The sequence below is a fragment of the Harpegnathos saltator genome, unplaced genomic scaffold, assembly GCF_003227715.2.
Source record: "Harpegnathos saltator strain DR-91 unplaced genomic scaffold, Hsal_v8.6 scaffold135, whole genome shotgun sequence".
NCBI lineage: Eukaryota > Metazoa > Arthropoda > Insecta > Hymenoptera > Formicidae > Harpegnathos > Harpegnathos saltator.
The window spans coordinates 9,153-31,760 of record NW_020229912.1 but is presented as its reverse complement, the minus strand read 5'-3'; the positions used below and the strand labels follow the sequence as shown (position 1 = coordinate 31,760).

General features: G+C 48.2%; 1 protein-coding gene across 1 annotated transcript in view; it reads right to left on the bottom strand.

Moving 5' to 3' along the window:
* cpx (synaptic transmission protein complexin) overlaps positions 1 to 19,265 on the bottom strand; it is a 124,335-nt gene extending 105,070 nt beyond the window's left edge. The window contains exon 1 of the mRNA XM_011156771.3: positions 18,919 to 19,265. The gene's annotated coding sequence lies outside the window, so the exon portion shown is untranslated. The remainder of the gene's footprint in view (positions 1 to 18,918) is intronic.
* Between the last annotated feature and the right edge of the window lie 3,343 nt (positions 19,266 to 22,608).

Below are 22,608 nucleotides of genomic sequence, written 5' to 3'. Positions count from 1 at the left end.
GGCGTCTGAAAATTCTTTCGCGGGGCCGGGTGAAACGGGTCGAGAATCTGAAAGAACAATGACCGAGGGTTACGAATATCCGCCGAGCGTTAACGACTTTCGATTACGGGCTCGTGGGCCGACCGGGAGAAATAGGCGTTTAAGGGATTCCAAATAAAACAGGAAGATTAATGAAATTCCCCAAATAAAGCGGAAGAAAGATTGATGAAATTCGTCGGGAGAGGTAAATCGGAAACAAAGGCGCAATAAAAATTCTTCGGCATCGACGAAAGCGGGGGGACGTCTGATGAGATACAGATGTTGCTTCGACACAGAAATCGTTTCTGAGGATTATGTAAAATATTAGTAATTACGCTTGATCTACCAAAGGAATAATTCTCCGTGAATGAAGAGATAAATAAGTAAAAAAGAAATGTAATTTGGCATTCAACGATGAGGATATTGCACGCCGCTCGGCCGCCGTTCGGCCGGAGGAAAAAGGAGTTACGGTGATGAATGAAATATTTTATTTAAAGAAAGCTTACGCCAAATCCTCCGTAAATGTATATTTCTGATTTGTATTTGCTTCTTTTCCGGATTACACCGTGCTGCGCGAATAAAAGCTGAACGTGCGACTGTGAGATAGATGTTCGGAGCAAGCTGCCGAGCTTTTGTTGGTATAAATGGATTTATGTTGCGCCATCGATTTCGCATATGGCTTCGTTATGATGACACGCGATTCGAGTATCTCCACTTGAAACGTATTTCGCGGCGAGTTTCGCCGTGTCACTGCTGTTGTCACGGCGATATAGCGTTTTTGGAAAATTGCTGAAACGCAGACATAAATCTGCCGTTGATGGAGATCCTCGATTGGGAAAATCTTTTCGAGTTTTGACGGACAGTTCGCCGATGCGTGTTCGCCCGCTCGAGCAAAAATAACGGTGCCGAGTAAAAGAAAAATTTCAATCCTGAAACTTCCCGGAACGGATATGCATATAAATATATACATATTATATGCAAACACACACACACACACACACACACACACACGTTTTGGATATGTACATATTTCTGTGTGTTTGTATAAACATTTAAAACATTCGTTTTTCCCATATCCCCCCGCGCTAGTCAAAGAAACGCAGAGATACTATTACCCGCGAATTAAAAACGACCGCGCGAACCGTATTTTTCTAAAATCATTACCTTCCGGCCTCACTACCCTCGCATTTCCTTTGTCGAGAAACGAAGAAAAGGAAAAGAACAAGCGAGAATGACGGCCAACGGAAAGCGAAAAGAGGATAAAGAAGATGGAAGGTGGAGGAGGCGGAGGAGTAGGCTTACTGATCTGACGGATGAAGGTAGGCTGAAAAGAAAAAAAAAAAAAAACCGCCAAATCATCCATCAGCCGCGTCGAGAGTTCTTAAGAGAATTACACGGGGCCCTAAAGCAACCGTCGCGTCGGGAGAATCCTGATGAGTATTTGCGCGGTAAGTAATTTCGCGTGACGGAAGTCGGTTAGAACGGTTAGGGCGAGTATCGCTTCCTTGCGTACGGCGATGTACAATTCTCCAGATAGCGTTTGCCAATTTATTCATGTATGCGTACGCTCGCGTGCACACGCACACACATACGCACGTACGTCCACACGTACGTACAAAACCGGGATCGCGAGGCACAGATTACAAGGACCCATAGAAATGTACGTTAACTGCTGATACCGGCGTCCTTGTCGAGTCAGGGAGCGCGACAGGGTGCGACAGCGTGTAGCGGCATAAGCGAAATGTCGTTAAATTTAGCCAGCTGTGTTCGCGACAACTGTCACTTACACTATTCGCCGATTCGTAAATCGATATTTCATCGCGTACACGTCCCCGGCGACGAAACCTTCTAGCCGCTGTAAACTACGTATGTACATGAGCGTTTACGCGCACGTATTCGTAATTCGCTTTATGCCCGACTCCTCCTGAGAAATTAACCCCTTCCGTGGCACGGACGCACCGGTGCGTCCAGCCAAAGCCGTGCCGTAAGTGGCACGGTTAAACATTTAGTGAATTTCTATATTTTCACCTCAAATTCGGCTTCAGCGACCAAAAAAACTGAGGTATACAAATTATTGAAAAAATCCGCTCCCTCATTTTTTTGGGGCGGTTTCAGTGCATTTTACTGAATTTTGCTCTGCCACGGAAGGGATTAAGATACCCGTGATTGCTTCGTTCACGTGAACCATTGGAATAGTGCCTTAAACCGCGCGACCTAAAGCTGTTAGCCCGAAAAGAGCGGTAAGGGAATTAGCGACTCCATTTACCAGTTAACCTCTGACCTTAATTTGTCCTCTCACCGAGTCCTGTGCCCGCTGGAAACCTTATTTACCGCAAGAAGTATCAACAGCGGGAAATCAAATCTGTGTATATAACGCGTTGAAAATATATGCACTTACAGCGACGGAGAGATTTTTCCTCGTGAATCGCCTTGTGACTCGCCGTAGAGCTCCTCAAAAATTATGCACAGAGTGTCCGAATTCAAGCGAAACCAACGTTTTATCGTTCACGAATTCAACCTAAGCTTTTCCTTCTCGATGACTTTCAACACAACTGTCAACAACACAACAGCACAGCGACACAATACGGATTTTCAACACTGATTAATATCCACTTTTAAGCGAACACGAAAATCACTATCTTTCGCATTTACACGGTTACGCGCTACTCAATTCTCAATTTTCACCCCACGGAGGAACGACTTCACGCACATCAAAAGCGCAATGTGTGATTTACCCTTTCCAACACTTTTTGTTCCAAGTCGCTACGACGTCTAGAAGTGGAAATATCGACGTCGGCATCGATCCGCGCCCTCGATCATCCTACCTACCGCGCGCGTGAGGTAGGTCGCGTGCGAAGCGGCGTGACAAGTGAACGCTGAACAATAGCCGCGTTCCACAGCGCCTTTTATGGAAGACACATCTCGTGCCGTGCGCGACGGCACGCAGAGCGAGCCGAGCGAGCGCGGCCTTCCCCCACTCCAAGGTCGGCGGCCACGTGGTCGCCCCACCATTCGCCGGGCATTCGCCTCACTCGGAGTGACAAGGACACAGCGTGTAAACAAACCAGAGCGCCGATGCGAGAGCAAGTACCATCGCTCGCACCGGCGCGGCGCGAACACCGAGCTGAAAGTTGACATCGGCGCTCTGCGGCTTTACACAGTTGTAACTCGCTAATGAGTCGACGTAGCGACGTGAAATAAAAAGCAATTTGTTTGGCACGCTTCCCCGTACTCGTTTCTGCCGCTCCTTTGTCGCCGATTTAGAGCAGTCGAGAGTCGTGAGAGCGATTGGGCTTCTATTCAGTCGTGCACGCTGCACCTCGCAGCACGCGATGGATGGATCTCAGGCTAAAAATATCGGATACTTGGTATGCATGACTTTAGAATGAATCTCCCAGGGCAAGTGTATTTTTTATCTTCATTAATATATACGACTCGTTTGACATTCCATCGCGCCAAAGCCGATGCCCTTTAGCGAGAGATAGAAATGTCGGTGGATTTTCATTAAAGCTTTAAATTATAAGACTCGAGAGCTCTTTACAATTTATGGCGAGCGCGATCGACGCGTTTCTCGAAAGTTCTTTTCCTCCGAATCGTGCCACCTTATTCAATTTCCCAATCGCTCGCGTATTTCTCATCGCGCCCATGAGAGTGCTCTCAATCGCCGCCAATTTTTAATTACGTGTTAACATATCCGCGACTCCGGCACATCGAAGTACTTGTCGACTCGACTCGTCAGCGACTCGTCGCGACCAAACGATTAATTCGGTTTAATTGAAGTCGCTAAGGTCGCAGTTAATCGCACCACATCGTGTGAGTGACGACACAATGATCCCTGATCCCAATTTGGCGAGAGCGAAGTACTCGAGATCGCTATGGCCGCCGTGCAAGTTTAACGAAATCCAAAGAGCAACTGCGGGAACGCGCATGGCGGCTTCATCGCCGCGGAGTGCAGTCGCATCAGCGTGCGAGAGCTTCCGGACTGACGGAGCTCGTTGATGTAAAAAGCAGGAAATATTAAAAGCATCGCGTATGCACTCCCGACGGCGCTTTATGCGTACGCGTGTCGGCGCGAGCTCGCTTAATTAAGCAAAATATGAGAAGCTTTTATTACGAATTAGCCGAGCCGTCTTTTCGGCCAAGACAAAGGCGACCATTTACGACTCGCTGGGCTTTCATGCGCGCGCACGCGCGCGCAAGTGCGAGCGCGAGTGCACGCGCTGCGCAAAACGGGATCGCAGAGAGGTCGAAAAACAGCCGGGTCTGGCGAGGTCCGTATACCGAGAGGCGAGGAAACGAGGCGCGGATTAAACACGACGCGATATTTTATACACAAATTTCAACTGCAGTTTTACACAAGTCAGACGGAGAACTTCCTCCCCGCTGCACTTGACCCCGTAATGGCGGCGCAAGAGTTTTGCCTTTCATCCGCGCGAAACTACCGTCGGCGAGACGCGGCAAGAATTTTCCCGGGGACTTGCTAATGGTATTCCAACGTTTCGCGCCACCTCGAGAATTCCATTAAGGCATCTCAATAATATTCCTTACGTGTTTCGCCGGCGTGATTAAACGTTGAATTATAAGCACGCTCTATTCGCTCTTATACGGCGCGACCCGTCGCAGTCTTTCTCTCGCGCGCGCGAGTCCGCGCGCACGCGGGGCTCTTGTTGTCGTTACACTCTGTCGAGTCGTGTTACATATTTCCGATATGTTGCATCTTCAACGGCGACACTTTAAATAGCGCGGTGTGGTCGATATCTCGGCAGTGGACGCGCTTTTAAACGCGACTCGCTGCCGTCGGGGCAGATATCTCTTCGCCCGAGACGGCCGAGATGAAACGCAGCTCGCTAGTAAGACTAGAAAAAAGTGCCACGCGCGAGCAAGTTGCTCATGAGCTTTAGCGAGCACGCTAATGAGGACCGAATCGATCGATTCGGGCGCCTTCACGTGGAAGCGTCGAATATCCGGCGACGGTTAATCGAATATCTGACGCGTCCCGCACCGGAAATGTGGCGGGCGGAAGCGGAAATCTTAGATCAGGAGAGTGGCTCGCCTGGATCGTGAGGGGGAGGGGTGCGAGAGGGATCGCTAACGGAAAGTTAGAGTCGCCTCGTGATATCCATCCTTCGTGATCCGGGATCGGAGACTGTCCGAATATCGCCGTTGACTTCAATTAACACGTTGGCTGCCGCATTGATTTCGTTTGATTGCACAAAAGCTCAGCTGACGATTGAGTTACCCGCGAGCACGGCAAATGCATGCAATTCGAGACGCGTTAATATATTTTCCACCATTTTTGCGTCGGCTGGCCCACCGCCCGTGTCCTTTTACACGGCAATTTAGCTGTTGAAAAGACGACTAATTTCTAGACGCAATTTTCTTCTAATTGGACCTATTATCGTCGTATATATTTTTTTTTCTATCGTTCATATCGACGTATATGTATCTTTTTTTTCGCACCGATTATTACTTATATATACTTATATTTGTTATTGTACGTATAACTTTTAATGAGACGCGGCGCAGTGCCGGTCACACGACAATCGACGCGTTAACCGCAGCTCCCCCCGTGTCGCTATTCCGATTACGATGACGTATTAAAATTCGCACCCTCGGCCGGTCCCCGGCGCGCACCTGATGACGTTCACACATTATTTTAGTTTTCGTAAATCTCACGCATTAACACGATACCGATCCGTGGCGCAGAGCGCGGAGTGACCTTAATACCTTCCTCGCGAGGACAAAGGGCGCTGTGTGCGGGAGTGCCTATCTTGACTTAATGAGAGCGAGCATTGAAATGCTTTTGTAATCGGATATAGCAGCTCGCGTCTTTTGAACGGTTAACGTTGCAATAACATTCCTCTTTTGCGCCAAGATATTCCGCGTGTGAGAGAGAAAGAGAAGGCGAGAGGCGAGGATATACACAAGGAAAGAGGAGAAAACGAAGAGACCGTAGGGACTGTGTCGAAAAGTCGGTGGACTCAAAGGCGATAAAGAAAAATAGAGGACGAAGGCCGCGAGCAAGGATATTCGATTGCGTATTCTTTCGTCTCTCTCGGCTTATCTTTCGCGAGAAGAAAAATCAATAATAGCCGCGCGCGCGATGTGTATCGTCACCTCTCAATTCCCACGCTACGCGGCACTCTGTAAAGAGCGATGAGAAACCTCGCCAGCTGACTGATGACAAGCTCTCGACTATTAATTAGCCGGACTGTGCCTCAATTAACGGTAAGATTCAGATTGGATGGCAAATTACAACGTACAGAGGTCGACGATAAGAGGTCAATCGCTTGACAAATATTTGCCTGTCAACAAGACTCGCTGCTTTGATTTTGATGTGACTCTTGGTGTGTGTATCCGCGCGCGCGCACGTGTGTTTGTGTGTGTGTGTGTGCATTATTGATCGCGTTGAAAACGTCGCGCTTTTTTTCGCCAGGCGCGGTAAAAATTTTCCTCCCGCTCCGTAATGTAATTTCCGTCGCGCAGAAATAGAGCTTAGAGAACAATCGTGTCCGCAATGGCTCGAGGATTCCATGCTTGTGAAACAAGCGGTTCGTCTCTCTTCCTCCCTTCCTCTCTCTCTCTCTCTCTTTCTCTCTCTCTCTTTCTCTCGGCAGAATCGATAATTCGCGGCTCCAGCACAAACGGACCCGATTTATCGAGCGATTTCGAAATGGCCGCCGCTGGAAAGTCAGGGGCGATCGCGGCTTATCAATATGGATGTGTTTAACTTGCTGCATAATGGACGAAGTCGGCGTTCTCCTAGCCGGATGGTATAACGGAGTAATCATTACTCGGAACATTCGGACGGAAACTTGGTTAACTTGGATCTCCACTCGAGAAACTAATTGAAAGAATCCTTCGCCGTGCGCTGGAACCTCTCTTCCTCCTCCTCCTCCTCCTCCTCCTCCTCCTCCATCTCCAGCTACTCTCCTTCCTCTTCCGTCTGCTTTCTGCCTACTTTCCTTCTTAACTTCTTTTATTTTTTAAAGCTCTTCCAATGTCCGCGCGTCTTGTACGTCTTGATCCTCGCCGGGAGGAGAACGTCGTCGTCCTGTGTACTCTCACCGCGGTTATTCGCCGCTTCGCTCACCAGAGGCTATCTTTTTACATGCCCCTAGAACTTGCTTTAGACGCCGCTTGAATATTTCACTTATTGAAGGTGGAGCGCGCATGCAGTCATGTGATATACGTGGCCGCGTATGCAGAACTTGCTAAGTCCCCTCGAAACTTGGGTAATCTTCGTCCACGGCGGTTGGTGCGCGCCACACGCGCGCTTTCGCCAAGTTGAAAATGAGTCTTCCCTCGGAATTTACTTGGCGGACTCGAGAGATGAAAAAAAGAAGAGCACGAGGAGGAAGAGGAGGAGGAGGAGGAGGAGGAGGAGGAAAAGAGTCGCTCGAGATATGTATGTATATGAAGAGAATACCAGACCCGCGAGGTCTTCGCAGTACCACGACGACGACGACGCCTGCTTGTGTTTCCTCGTGGAACGCGGTCGGGCCGGCTAACACATTTTTCCCTGCGAGCGTTTAAGACCGAGCCTCGTTATTTAGTTTTCATTAGCGACAGCGAGATGGAGAGAGGCGGGGAGATAGAGAGAGAGATACATATATATATATATATATAGAGAGAGAGAGAGAGAGAGGGTCGTTTTTTGCACGTAAGTAATAAGCGAGCGCCGGAAATTTACGTGAAATCGATGCGCAAGAAGCGCGCAACGCGCCATATTTGTTACGTTGTTACGTGTAACGGTGTAACGGTATCGTAAAAGTTAGCGGACGAAATCTTACTCCAACTGCAGGCGCGCGCTGTACGGTTACACGCTGATAAATAAGCTCTCGTTTCTTCCCGTAGGCGGAGAGAGAGAGAGAGAGAGAGAGAGAGAGAGAGAGATCGGCTCCTTGTTGCTTTCAATATTCCCTCTCGAGTACTTCACGACGCCAATTTTACGAAGCAGTTAACGGCGCTAACAAGTTATCGGAGTCAGATTAAAGGAAGGATACCCAACGGCACGAATAGAAACTCACTGCAGTTTGATCAGCTTACTGAAACTTGCCCCATGGCTATTTTGATTACACCGAGCTAGATTTCTATCGTACATACCGAGAGGGAGGCTCGTAGGAGGCCATCTCGTTTTCTCCCGCGATGACAAATCTCAGGGAAGACAACCGTGAACAAACGCGGCGATCGCTCGGACGTCCCGAGGAGCTTCCGGCCGCCATGTTACAAGAACACTGCGCGAGTATCAACGGCTGCACCTTGTCGTTCGGTGGGAACAAAGGAAACAAAAAAGAAGAATGTGGAAACACAAAGGACACAGAGACGAGAAGCCGGTCGAGCGTTAAAATGTTAAAATTTCCATCAACGAGGAACGCATTAACCGACAGGTGTACACTCGAGAATGCAATGAGGGAACGAGCCAGCGAGAAATCTCACGGTCCGCGACCATTAAAGTGAAATGTACGCGGTGTTGCAGCCGAGGGCGGCGCGAGTCAGCTGATAAAACTCCCCCGGTTATATTCGGGACAAAGTCAGCCCGAGGGGCTGGAACGCGTCGGTGGGTTTTACAAATCGGCCGAATCGGCCAGTTCCGCATGCGAGAGGCGACTGATTTTTACATACAACCGCGAGAACTTACGCAACCCGGAAGTCCGGGAGGCCTCGCCCATTAAAATGAAATACGACTTACGATGCGACGAGATAGCGGCCGCCGCGCGGAACTGCGACACCGAGCGGACAGAGATACTCGCCTTAGTTCTCGAACGAGAGAAGAAGGGAAGAAAGAGAAAGAGAGAAGGAGAGGAAGAAAGAGGGGGGGAGAGAGAGAGAGAGAGAGAGAGGGAGTGTGTGATAAGACAAGCGTCGACCGCCTTGATACACCATTTGTTGATAGAGCACCGGGATAAAGAAGCGTTTACTCGACATGCGCTGGACAATATCAGATTTTTTATCTGTTTCTATGGGCAGGTGGTCATGAAAGCGTCGTACAAGTGAAATACGGCCATCGAGCGAGCAGATGCCTTGACTGCCGGATGGCAAATGCGGCTGGCGAGAAAGGGGAAGACCAGAGGAGGGAGGGGACGAAAGTCATATACATGCGTCCCACTTCCACGGACACGGACACAGACGTACACACATACACACACACACACACACACACACTTATGACCCATATTCCTCAACAGTTTATGACACGGGGTTGTAAAACCGTCTGTCGGAGCCCCTAAACTTGATAAGGACTTAAGTCACCGGAAAGTCAAAATGTACCGTAAAAGTTTACTTCGATAAAATCCCCCTCCCGGATGCGCGCGGGCGCGCGCGTGTATCACTCTGGACACCGCGACGTGTCCCATTTTAAACGAGACTCGGAATGTCGCGCGGAGAATACCTCAATCAACTTTCGACGCGACGCTTCCAATTCGGCCTCCCGCTCGCTTGAGCTTTAAAAGCGTGAGAGAGACTCTCGAATGTCGGATTTTATTTATTATTGTTTCCTAAAGCGACGAGGCTGCTTCCCCGTTGAAACTGTGGAAAGACGAGCGAGAAAGAGAAAGAGACGCAAAGAAGAGAGAGAGAGAGAGAGCGGGTTAGGTTGGAAGGCGAAGTTTGGGACGGTCGTCGATAAAACGTCGGCCGGGGATAAGAGCGGCTAAGTAAGGCTAAGCATTTGTCGACGCGTGAAGTCAGCAGACCGCGCGGGTCCTACCCGGAAAAACTTTCTGAAATATTGAAAGTCTCTTAAGAGACTTCCAGTGTTCGATGCGGATGCCGCGCGATCACCGTTTTTCTTCAGTTTTCTCTCTCCTTCTCTTTCTCTTTCTTTGTCTCTGCCTCTCTCTCTCTCTCTCTCTCTCTCTCTCTGCTCCTCTTCCTTTCTGTCGCTTTATCTCTCTCTCCTGTCTTCGCTGAGCTCCACTCCCCTGAGAATAAATAGACCACGCACATGCATGTTCGTCGATAACCTGACATTTACCTAACGTCACAAAAATGCACGTTGTTGTTGTCGAGATGGAATAAACTACAAGTACATTCCAGACCACAGCTCGTCGAGCTCGCGCCGCGTGTGAAAATAGGCGGCGCCGGGCTGTGCGCTCGCGCGGATTTATATTTGCGTCTGTCGTCGCGAAATTAATTGTGCGCGGAATACTTGGTCGACGCTCGCCGCGGCGATATCGGAAATTCGATCGAGTCTCCGTGGACCCCGCCGTCGGCGAGACTTACGAGTCTTACAACTTCTGACGCGAGGGACCCCCCGCGTAGCGTCAAGTATTTCCAACAGGGACTCTCCCGGCGAAACATGCTTCAGGCATTTTAAATGGGGATGCTGGGTCCTTCCCGCAGGAGAGAGAGAGAGAGAGGGAGAGAGAAAGAGAGAGAGAGAGAGAGAGAGAGAGAGAGAGAGAGAGAGAGAGAACAGGACGGATGTCGGAAAGACTTCGCTATTATCGGCGCTACTATCGTTAATGCGTCCTTCCCATCCGGCGCTCGGCGGTCGTAAACTTCACGTATTTTCGCCGTTGACTTAAAACCCATCGAACTTTCCCTGTTACGTCAGATTTCATAGATGGCTAAGCGACGGCCGGAAAGGACGAGAGAACAGCGCGAGGAAAATCTATGCTCGGAAGCCGCGGTGGCGACCTTTTACGTGATTGCTCCGTGCCCCGTGGTAGTTTCTTAATATCCGCGAGAACGCAATTTCGAGCGCACCGGCTTCTTAAAGTAGAGGGGTCATATGTAATTTCGGGTTATCCTCATCTCACGTATCGACACGAAATAGAGAGAGAGAGAGAGAGAGAGAGAGAGAGAGAGGGTGTGGGAGAGCGAGCGAGAGGAACGTAAGAGCGGCAAATGCGGCCGATACGTGAGAGTTTTCGGTGAATTTGACGGCGAGCCAGTTTAGGGGATTTTATTCGACAGATATGGCGGTGGCGGCGGAAGGCCAGAAACGCGCCGGTTGAATGATAAAAACGAGCCGTGAGCACACAGTAATATGAGCGGTTTTACGCCGTAGAAGCGGACAGTTACTGTTGTTCATATCGAGGAAACCCAGAAAAATCGTTCCCTCTCTCTCTGTCTCTCTCTCTCTCTCTCTCTCTCTCTCTCTCTCTTCCCCTCTCTTCTTCTCGCTTTTTCTTTCTTTTTTTTTCTTTCATTTTTTGTAAGAGCGCGCTGCGATCCGGATAAAAATACGACGAGCGCGCAATTTCGTCTTCCCGCGCGCGCGAGCGCGCTCTTTTGTAGCTGACTACTTCATACATCGCCCATCCTCCGCCACGCTGCTCGCATCACTTCGCCACCTCTCTGCTCTCCCTGCCTCGTCTTGCCACGCCCTCCTCCTCCGCCGAGAGAGAGAGAGAGAGAGAGAGAGAGAGAGAGAGAAAGTTATTGCGTTGAAAATAAAAATTCGCTTAATATACGCAGCGTGCCCCATCACTTTCCGAAATTTCCCCGGGAGGAGCGACGACGACGCACGCAACATGAGAAGCGACGACTGTCGCGATACATCAATGTCGCGCACGGCGACAAGCCCGTAGCGCCCCGCGAAAGCATTCGCGAAATCCGGGGACGAGACCGTGTTTTTACGAATGTTCTCTTTCGCCGGCGCGGCGCGGCGCTCGCGAGACGCGGGGCTGTGCGGGAATGCAGCCGCGGCGGCGGCGGCGGCGGCCTGGTTCTCTTATTGCGCCGCGTAGAAAATGCACGGCATCCACCCTTTCGTATTCGCCCGTCCGCCCGCCCGACCAACCATCCCCGAGCGCTTCAAAAGCGAGTAATTTCGTTTAAAGCGACGATTCTTAAGTTCTTTTTTCCCTCTCCTTTTCCTTCCCTCTCTCTCTCCCTCTCCCTCTCCTTCTCCTATTCTCTCTCTCTCTCTCTCTCTCTCTCTCTCTTCTTTTTTTCGAGAGAGTCGCCTCTTCAAAATTGGATTACATTGTGTAAAGGTCATTCCGCAAAATATACACGAGATGTTTCAAGCGATTTCGGTTTCTCCGCCTTCTTCACCTGCCCTCTCGCCTCCGCGTTCCACCCAGCGCCCGGAACTTTGGAAATATATCTCGCCCTAGCGCGCGCTTTCCTCCGTTCTAAAGTATAGTACACCCACCTACTCTCCACGATAAATTCTCCCGTTGATTTTCCTACGTGAGACGAATGAGGCTGGAAATCACGCTCGCGCCGAGGTAAACAATCCCGTGCAAGGAATGCGACGCCGATGCGAATGTCCGTTAAACTTTTGCAAAACCGCCCGTATGCCGGCGGTGCATCGGATTGCGGCACGTCGCGTCGCGTCGCGTCACATCGCGTCGCGACTCGACGAGGCTAGAGCAGAGTGGAAGGAGGGGGACGGGGTACAATAACGACATTGTTCGCGTTTGGTGCTTAGCGAATACCTAGCGCGTGCAATCTGCAAGCTCGGCATTGTCTCGTTAATTAAACGGATAAGCCGTCGAAACGACGGCGAGGACGAGGACGACGACGACGTCGACGATGACGACGTCGCCACCGCCGCCGCCGCCACCGCCGCCGTCGTCACCACCGCCGCCGCCGCCGCCGCCGCCGTCGTCGTCGTCGTCGTCGTCGACGTAGAACCGTCGAGAGCTGTGACGTCGAGCGGAGCGGCGCCGTCGCTCGACGTGTCGCACAAAGCGGCGGAAACGTTTGACGGGGTTGACGGACGTAGCCGGAGATAACAAAGTTGCCACGAGGATGGTGTAGCAGCGTCAGCCAGCCGCGGGGGGGAAGAGAAGGGACGGGCAAGAAAAGATCTCGACGTTCAGGAGGACGGATCGTATGGGAAGAGAAAAAGAGAGAGAGAGAGAGAGAGAGAGAGAGAGAGAGAGAGAGAGAGAAAGAGAATAAACGTCTATTCATACACATTACTGTCGGGATATACATTCGCTCTCGATATGCGTCGTGTAAATATACACGCGCGACATTGCTGTCGCGCAGGCTGCGCGAAGCGGCACGCTAAGCTTCAGTAAAGCCGTAAACGCGCACAATGACGAAAGTCCCTTTAATCGTGCTTCTAAGTCCTTCTAATCGTTTCCATTCGCTGTGAATGTAATATGATGCGATATGCCGCGACGTGTCATACGTCGAGCTGTCGAAATGACAGGTCAGCGGAGTGATTAACAGCTGCGGAGCATACGTCATAGCCAGACGCGCAGCGAACAGTCGGAAGGACTGATGAATTTCGGTCTAATGAGCGCGAAAGTTCTTTTTTTTTTTTTCCGGCTTAAACGCGTCCCAGGTTTGAAAAGAGGTGGCGAGTAGCTGGTTGCGTCTCGTCTCGATGTATGGATTTTTATCTCCAAAATAATCTTCTGATCTGTTCTCGTATTTGACGGCAGTGGCGCAGAAGAGATGGTACCGTTTGAAGTAAATTCTACGTTTCTGAGTCCTGCTTGCTTTTTTTTCAAGCTGTTTCGTGCCAAGCGGAACCGAGTCGATCGTGATTTACTATCGTCACCGTTATACATTCCCGTCGTTGTTCCTCGATCCCCCTGAAAGAACCGGCGCGCGAAAACGCGTACGCGCGAGATATACACGCGCCATGGCGTAAGTGGAACAAGACGGAGGTAGGCCGGACACGCGAGCGGATGAACGAACGACATCGTCGAACTGCCGGATCGATCGCTTCGCTCCCTCGTGATTCCTTCGCTACGTGGACGTGGACGAATCTCGGGCGACTTTTGCGGCACGTTTCTCCAACTCGTAGCGGATCCGTTTTTTTTTTTTTTCAGGCTTCTCCGCGTTAATTTCATTCCCGACCGTTCTTGCTCGCGTTATTACATCTCGCCCGGGCGGGTGCAAGTCGATGAGTCGGAGCGCGGAACGACGACGCTCGCGCCGAGCTAGTTCGCGCGAGAAGAGGTACGTCAGTTTTACGGACACGCTGCTATTTAATTTGCTGCAATATACCCGGAACATTATCGCTCTCTCTATAGTTAATAATTGCGTTTTCTATGCACCCGCGATCCTCCGTTCTTTCGTTCTCTCTTGCTCTCTCTCTCTCTCTCTCTTTCTCTCTCTTTCTCTTTATCGCATTAAATATTAATGCAGATGCGAGTATCGTTGGCTATACGATGTTGCAGGGCGTCGCTAATAGACGCTAAATACATTTGCTGACAACTACGCGCCACCTAGCCGCCTTCGGAGGAGCAGATTTTAGAGCCAAAGTAGAATATTAATTAACATCACGCGATTCCATTAAAATAGCGCGCTGTCTAAAGGATATAGCCATTTGTCGTTAATAGCCTATTTAGCGCGACATGTGGGATTTACCCAAGTACCGTCGGTCCTCTTTTTTTCTCCCTCTCGACGAGTTCCTTTATATGACGCCGACGAGAGAGCGAACAGACGGACGAGTGCACCTCCGTTGCGCTTCGTGCTAGACACGATTTCGCAATAAAGACGTCAAATATTAATGAACCGTGCTTGCGCACGCGTGCGACGCCGTTATTAATTATAAGCAATATTCGCGTGTCGCAGTAACGACGTTTAACGTCGTTGAGAGAAGTAGCGTCGTTAATAATGCGAGCGCCTCCGCGCGTCACACGTTCGAGCGCCTTTCGGGGCATTTTTGCCGCGGACGGCAGGCTACGCCGTGCCATACATGGTGGCAATTAGCAGAATCATTATGCCGGAGAAGAAGACGGCCCTCGAGAGACATTACGAGGGCTTTCGCGTATTCTAGAGAGCGCGGAAGGGTCGCCATGACCATTCTCGGTCCAATTTCACTGGTAAACCAGGGTGCGTCTACGAAGAAGAAACAACGTAAAATACGTCGGAGGATATAATCCTGCAAAATGGCACGGAGCTACGACGGCTTACCGCTCGTTTCGGTCGCTCTTTCTTTTTCTCCCCCTCCCCCTCTCGCAAAATCGATTTCTGAACGATCCAAGCGATATGAGCTTCTCGCGGTACAGCTCGTGATTTTCCAAAGCGCTTATTGATTGCGATTAATCATGTAAAAGAGAGACAGAGGGGGAAGGAGAAAGAAAGAGAGAGGGAGAGAAAGAGAGGAAGAGAGAGAGAGAGAGAGAGAGAGGGCGGCTGTAATAAATCACACAGCCGAATAAATTATTTGGACATAATCTTCTGTCTCTATCGGTCCACCCTTCGTCCTCTCTCCCTTCCTCCCTCCCTCCATCTCTCTCTCTCTCTCTCTCTCTCTCTCTCGCACACCCTCTTTCTCGCAGGTTGTAGCTCTTAATGTGCAAAAACGAGGGAATAGCTTGAGAGCGACCAGTAGGATGACAGTTGAGGAGGGCTGGCGCGATTCTAGGGATTCGCCTGAGACATTTCTCTTCCCCGCAAAAAAATCTGGGACGAAGACGGCGCATTTGGAGATAAATTACTATTGTAGCGATGTAGCGCGCAATATAAATTCTTGCATAAATCACGCGGAAATTAAAAAGTTTCGTGGGCATTGCGGGAGGTGTATGTACGACAAAGATTTCAGCTCCGACGTCCTCCGTCACACGGCGCCCATAAGCTCTGATCTGCAATAGGTGATTTAAGCTTTAAGCGATAAGAAATTAACCGATTACAGTTGAATGTGAGGAAAATAATCGACTGCCGTTGGTTAATTTCTTACAGCTTAAAGCTTAAATCACCTATTGTAGACCAGGGCTTAGTATCCGCCGAGTCGCGTCGATCGGCCGCGAGCAGGCGGTCGCGAAAAATTTCCAATTTAAGAAAACGAGCGGCAAGAACCGGCCTCGCCGCGCGAGCTTTATGCCGCAAATGCAATGGGCTTTGCGAAAATTCGCATCTGAAGTCTCGTTTTTTCCATGCCGCGAAAAATGACAAGGCTCTCTCTCTCTCTCTCTCTCTCTCTTTCCACCTTGCTTACAAAAAGGAGACACCACGCCGGCACGTCACGCTTTGAAAAATCCGAAACGCGTTCTTCATTCTCCAGCGCATAAATGTTCCGACGAAACCGAATTTCCCCGTGAATTCTGCTCTTTCTCCAAAGTTACCCGAGCTTGTGCGCGCACCGCGCGTTATAAAACGAATTAAACACATTCTTATGGCAGCACGCAAAGGGCTCTCTTTCCGCGCAGTTTTCATCGCGAGCTTTCCCTCTGACGGCGCCCCCCCCCCACCTCTTTGACATCCTCGCGGCTCTTTGCCGCGGGATTGCGCGGCATGTTTCATCTTTCGCGAAATGGAGATGTAAAACAAATAAGCGGATACGAACACACGCATCTTCGCGAGACGACGCCCCCCCCCCCCCCGTCCGGCCGGACGCGTCCGGTATACACAATCAGTTCATACCGGATTAACCCGGGAGTGGTAATTTAGCAGTCCGCGAGTGATTCGAGACTATGAGATTTACTTGCCTTCGCGTGCACGCATCAGCATGCATACCTACATGCATATTTTATGCACTGAACGGGCATATACATGCATACAGGCGAGTTTCTCTCGCGGCATTTCATGCTCCGCCAGCCGCGAAGTGTAAAGTACTATGATTTTTGCCAAGTCAGCGCCGATTACCCCATCCCATCCCCCCTCCTCCTCCTCCTCTTCCTCCTATCCCGCTTTTCCCCGCCCCCTTTTTCGCCGCCCGTCATCCTTTTTTCTATTTTCCTCTTTTGTTTTTTTTTAATCGGTACGCCCGGTGCGAGCAGCATTTCGCGAATCGCTTCGTAACTGACACTCGATAAATCTGGCGTTTCGACGTTTGCTTTTTCTCCTCTCTCTCTCTCTCTCTCTCTCTCTCTCTCTCTCTCTCTCTCTCTCTCTCTCTCTCTCTCTCTCTCTCTCTCTCTTTCTCTCTCTTTCTCTGTCTCTGTCTCTCTCCTCTTTTTTTTTTCATTCGGAGCAAACGGATGCGAAATTAAAAAAAAACGGGGGAAGTGGAAAGAACACGCTTCGTTGAAATTCGATCTTTCCGCAAGCGGCACGAGTAAACACAAGTACATTTTTCGCCATTTATCGAATTTTACTCGCGCGCGCGCGCGGCGAAGCAAGTTTCGGTCCCGTGGCTCGGACGGCGCTCTCCGAGGAGAGCGAGGAGACGTCGCTCGCGACGACGAATTTTCGTCGGAACTTGGCGGCACGTACCTCGCTGGCGCACAAAGCCGCCGTGTTTATGCGCACCTCGGCACGGCGTCCCTTTTACGCCAACTGCGACCCCGATCAGCGTATTTCGTAGCGCAGGCAGTCGTCCGCGATGTAACCCCCGGCGGGATTTGCATTACCGCGAACATCGTGGCGCAACGTCGTAAAGTTTCCGAGTTACCGAACTTCCGATCTCGCGCGAGTTCCTGACAGCGGTGCGAAGAAATTCACGTTTCATCTTCGTTGAACCTGTCAAGATACACAGCCGCAGATATCTCCCTCTCTCTCTCTCTCTCTCTCTCTCTCTCTCTCTCTCTCTCTCTCTCTCTCTCTCTGTCTGCTGCGTACCTCTCCTTCTCCCTACCTCTCTCGGCGTTCTTTCCGTTTCTTTTCTCTCTTATCGATTGCTCTCGCTTTCGAAGGTGATGTATGCTATGATACCGATGCAGCGACGCGTAGGGTTTACGCATAAATATATTAACGGATATCATTCAGGTAGAGCTCCTTGCCAATAGGTGACAGCACCTCACGAGACCGCAAACCTACGCGATCAAGAATTCCGGTACATGTCGAATGTTCGAAGATTTAATCGCGGACTTTCGGAATAACCTATAAAGGGTTTCGCGGTGAAGCAAGTCGAACATCTATACCTTTCGATTTAATTAAAGTAAATATTTTAAATTCGAGAAAGAGAGAGAGAGAGAGAGAGAGAGAGAGAGAGAGAGAGAGAGAGAGAGAGAGAGAGAGAGAGAGAGAGAGGTCGATCGATGATACTATTGCAAATTCTTCGGAAATATCATCTCTTCGAAGTACTCGGAATCTAAATTTACCGTTAATTATTATTTTGTAAAATAAACCCCGATACACACCTCATCGTTATTACCTCATTGAAATGTTTCGAGAACGGATATCTCGCAGGTCGCTCCCGCGGTCGCAAATGCTGAAATATTTCATTATCATTCGAAATAATTAGCCGCTCGGTTCGAACGGCTTTGCAATATCGAGAGTAACTTAGATGGAATAATTCTAATAATATCAAAGACCTTTTGCAAATTTTAACGTGCATATTTCGCTCCTCCTTCGTATCTGTTTGCAAGATTATCGAGTTAAGGTCTTAAATCCGTTAATTAATGCCGTCGAAAATGGCACGGTTTCAGTTACAATGTAACATTTTGAAGCATCGTACCGTGGAAATTGAAAAGAGCTTACATTTCGAGTTTGAATGCGTGCAAAACCCGAGCGAATCTGCTTATTTCCGTAAGTACATACACACACACACACACACGCACGTACACACACACACACACACACACACACACAACACACACACACACACGCACACACGCGCGCGCACACACACACACACACACACACGCGCGCGCGCGCGCCGCGCGCACACGCACACACGCGCACACACACACACAAATTCTCTCAGCGATATCTATGCGCATATCTATATGCACATACATACATACGCATATATAAATATGTATTCTTAAATATGGCCGTTCTCGGCAGACATCTGCGCTCATTTTCATCGGATAGCCGTAACTCCTGAAATTGTTACCAATTACAAGCGAGCGAGAGAAATCGTCCGGACACGAAGGGGACGATATTCGCGACATAAATTCATCGGCGAAGGCGCCCGAAAACGCCTTCGCGCGTATCCGCGGCTATCCGAGATATCGAGGAGGCGTGCGTTTTTGAAATTGGCGCAGATCGTTGCGCGAATTTCAGGAGCTTCGTGTTGTTTTGCAACAGTAACGGCAAAAGCCGTTGCGCACGGCACGGTAGCAGAAAGACGCGCGCGATAGGTCGCCCACTCACCTCGCTGCGCCGCAGGTAGATCCGCAGCCGGTCGAAGCGGACGAATAGAGGTTGCACGGCGATGACTGACTATATGGTGCCGGAGTAACGAAAGCACGAGAGATACGGCTGAGAGAGAGAGCGTCCCGTTGTACCCGTTGCGCGGCTGCAATACGCGCGGCTTTCCCGGCTTCACCGCTGGACTGTGCCTGTCTGCCGAGCGGGGGAAAAAGAAAAGCGGAAAAAAGGCAGACGGGTTATAGATAGAAAGAGAGAGAGACAGAGATAGCGTGTGCGATACGGCGAGGTCGAAGTCTCGTGGCAAACGTTCGTAGACTGAGTGAACCGGAGTTCAGACTGAACGGCGCTTAGACGACGCTAGCGCCATGCGACGGGGGGCGAACGAGTTACCATCGATCGGCCGAGGGTGGTATGGGAAGAACCAGTTAAAAGGCACGGAGTGGGGGGGACTCGGTCGGCTGCTACACCGGCGGCGAGACAAGGATGACGGGAGGGAGCAGGCGAGGTTGCGGTACCCACCACCATCGCGTCGCGGTGGCGAGGATTAGGATTAGAAGAGAGCCGATGATGGCAGCGGGAAAGAAGGCGGAGGTGCGGAGCGTAAACGCGCCGCTTTCGCTCCCCTGAAATCCCGATCGTTCCGCTCCGCTTCGTTTCCTTCTCGTCCCGCCCGACAGAGCGGCGTGCTTCTTACTCGCCCGTTTCCTCCTTCGCCATCTTTCTCCAGTGTTCGCCCCTAGCCGCCTAGCTGGCTGGCTTTCCGCTTCGTCCGCCTGACTCTTCACCGCCACGCACCCCTCCTCATCTGCGTATCCTTCGACTTTCTTCTCTCTTTTTCTCTCTTTCTCTCACTCTTCCACTCGTCCCTCGTCCTCTACTTTTCACCACCCCTTTCTCTCGTTTCCCCCCTCCCCCTCCCCGCCCCCCCCCCTCTCTCTCTCTCTCTCTCTCTCTCTCTCTCTCTCTCTCTCTCTCTCTGTTTCTCGCTACTCCAGCGTACACGAGATGATCCGAGAGGAAATACAAAATACACTCCACCAGTTTTAAGCAGTTTTACAGCTAATTTTCAATGAAAAACACTGTGAGAGCGTATATCCGACTCGCGATAGTTAACGAGATGTAAGCACGTTAACGTTTCGAGAGGAAGATAACAGACGACGGATTTTGCACAATTATTCTTTAATGCTCCGGTTAAGCGGACGTAATGTGCTTTTTCCTTTTTTCTTTATACTGAAGAACTATTTTAAAATCAAGAGACTTCATCACGCAAACCTGAGACTTTAACTCGACATTCGCGACCCGTTATTTGCCGACTGACTAGATTGCTTTGGGTTTATATATGCCGGCGGATAACTGGACAAACGTCAAGTGCACGTTGCTAACAGCGAACGTATGAGTCAATGCGAAACAAAAAAAGGCTGAAACCCCACCAATGCGGCCGGAAATTGTATAATTTCCTCATATTTCCTCGCAATCGCTTTGTCGAGACACCGACAGTGACAGCAAACATATACGATCGCGCTACGGGCAGCTGATATCTGTAGGATTTCGCAATGCCAGAAGGCGCAAAGATTTAATACCACGGACGATCGGACATCGTCATCGTTCGCTTGTTCTTTAAAATTTGCATAGAGCTAAACACTCTTTCACCGAAAACAGAGAGTATATCTAAAAGAAAAAAAAAAAAGGAAAGAAAAAAACGTGAACGGAGTTTTCGAAATTTTTACATCGCGTAGTTGGAAGATAAAAGTTGCGAATAAAGTCTCTGCTCCCAAATGATGTTATAAGTCTTTCTCTCTGCAAGCCAATCTAAAGTTTCTTTACTTTTGTCGAAGAGAATATTATATAAAAATGTCAGTCAAAAAATCGACCGTACCTAGAGCGCGTCGAAGCTGAGGAAAGGACTTGCTAATCTATCACATGGTTCACGTCTGAATTGGCACATTTATATACAATATTAATTATTATATAAACGATTGAACAAATTTCCGACCGCCGACTGTATCCATTTTGGAGTTAAAAATCTTCTTTGCAATATTCAAACCTATACTGTGTAACTGTTTCGCTTGAAAGTGAAAAATTCTCTGACCTTTTTACCACATTGCATAATAATATTTAAAATATTTATATATTTAAATATTTATATATTAAAATTTATATATTTATATATTTAAAATATTTAAATAATATTTAAAAGTAAAATTGTTCGTTCGACCTGTCTTCGTTTTGTTATCTCAATTTTATGGATGGACACACCGCGCAGCTCGTAGGAGAGAAACTTTAAAACTAAACTTTAGAGTAACAGCCAATCTGCAAATCTGTCATCAAAGTCTGCCCAAACGGATTTGCATGGCTATACATAACGCATACATGCAAAAGACCAATTGTACATTTAACATAAAAGGCTCCACATTCTTCATATCGGACATGTAATTGGTCGATTTCTCTATACGTACACATCGAATGCGTCCACGGAGACGCTATTAGTGCTATTTAACGCTACAGACTATTCGCGGAACTAGATAGTAGTGCTAACAATAGCTATCATGACGCCATTAATGGTATATAAATGGTATATGGTATATATATATATATGGTATATGTATATATGGTATATGTATATGGTATATATATGGTATATATATTGGTATATGGTATATTAATGGTACATGGTATATATATATTGTTACAATAGTGCTCTGACTTTTGTTAATTTGATGATTTTGAAATTTTCAAAGGTCGATAAGTTAATAAAAGTTAGGACACCATTAATTCAGTTTTCTATGATATCTCTTAATTCGGTCTCTTCTGCCTTTATTTTAAAATTTTACAACTGCTATATCTTGAAAACTAAACATTTTAGAAAAAAAATTTTTTAGACAAAAGTTATATGGTTTCAAGGGGGACATAGAATAACTATATTATTTTGTCTACAGATGGCGTCATTTTCGAGATATTCACTGATTATTACTTTTCTTAAAAAGAAACTCAATTTTTTTATTATATCTTCTTTTTCTATTAATTTCTGTTAATTAATGTGAAGAACTTTTATCTGAAACATTTTATCTGAAACTATTATAACAATATGTATTCTTGAGACTAAATAAACCTTTTCTTCCGGCAAATAGCGGGATATCGTAAGTTAAATATTGAAAAAGTTACCAAGTTTTTCTTAAATATCTCAAAAAATATTAGGCAAATAAAAAAATGTTTCAGACAAAAATTGTTAAAATTAATTGGTTAAAATTAATTGTTAAAATTAATTGGAAAAAGATGATATAATAAAAATTGGAGTTCTCATTTAAGAAAAGTAATGAACAGTGAGTATCTAAAAAATGGCGCCATCTGTAAACAAAATGATATAGTTTTATGTCCTCTTTAAAATCATACATCTTTTGTCTAAAACGTTTCTTAATATCTTTCATATTTTTCGAGACTTTTGTCTGACTCATTTAAAATGGGATGCCCTGTATTATCCCCGAAATATTTTATTCACACTCCAATGCGATATATAACATTTAAAGTAGCAAGTGACATTAAATGACTTTTCAATGACGTTTCTAACGTCCATAAGATATAACAAAAATGTCACTTGACGTCATCTTACTACTTGAGATGAGATATATTGCAATACAATATTACAGTAATCTTTTAATATTACATATAAACATAATATATCAGTAATATTTC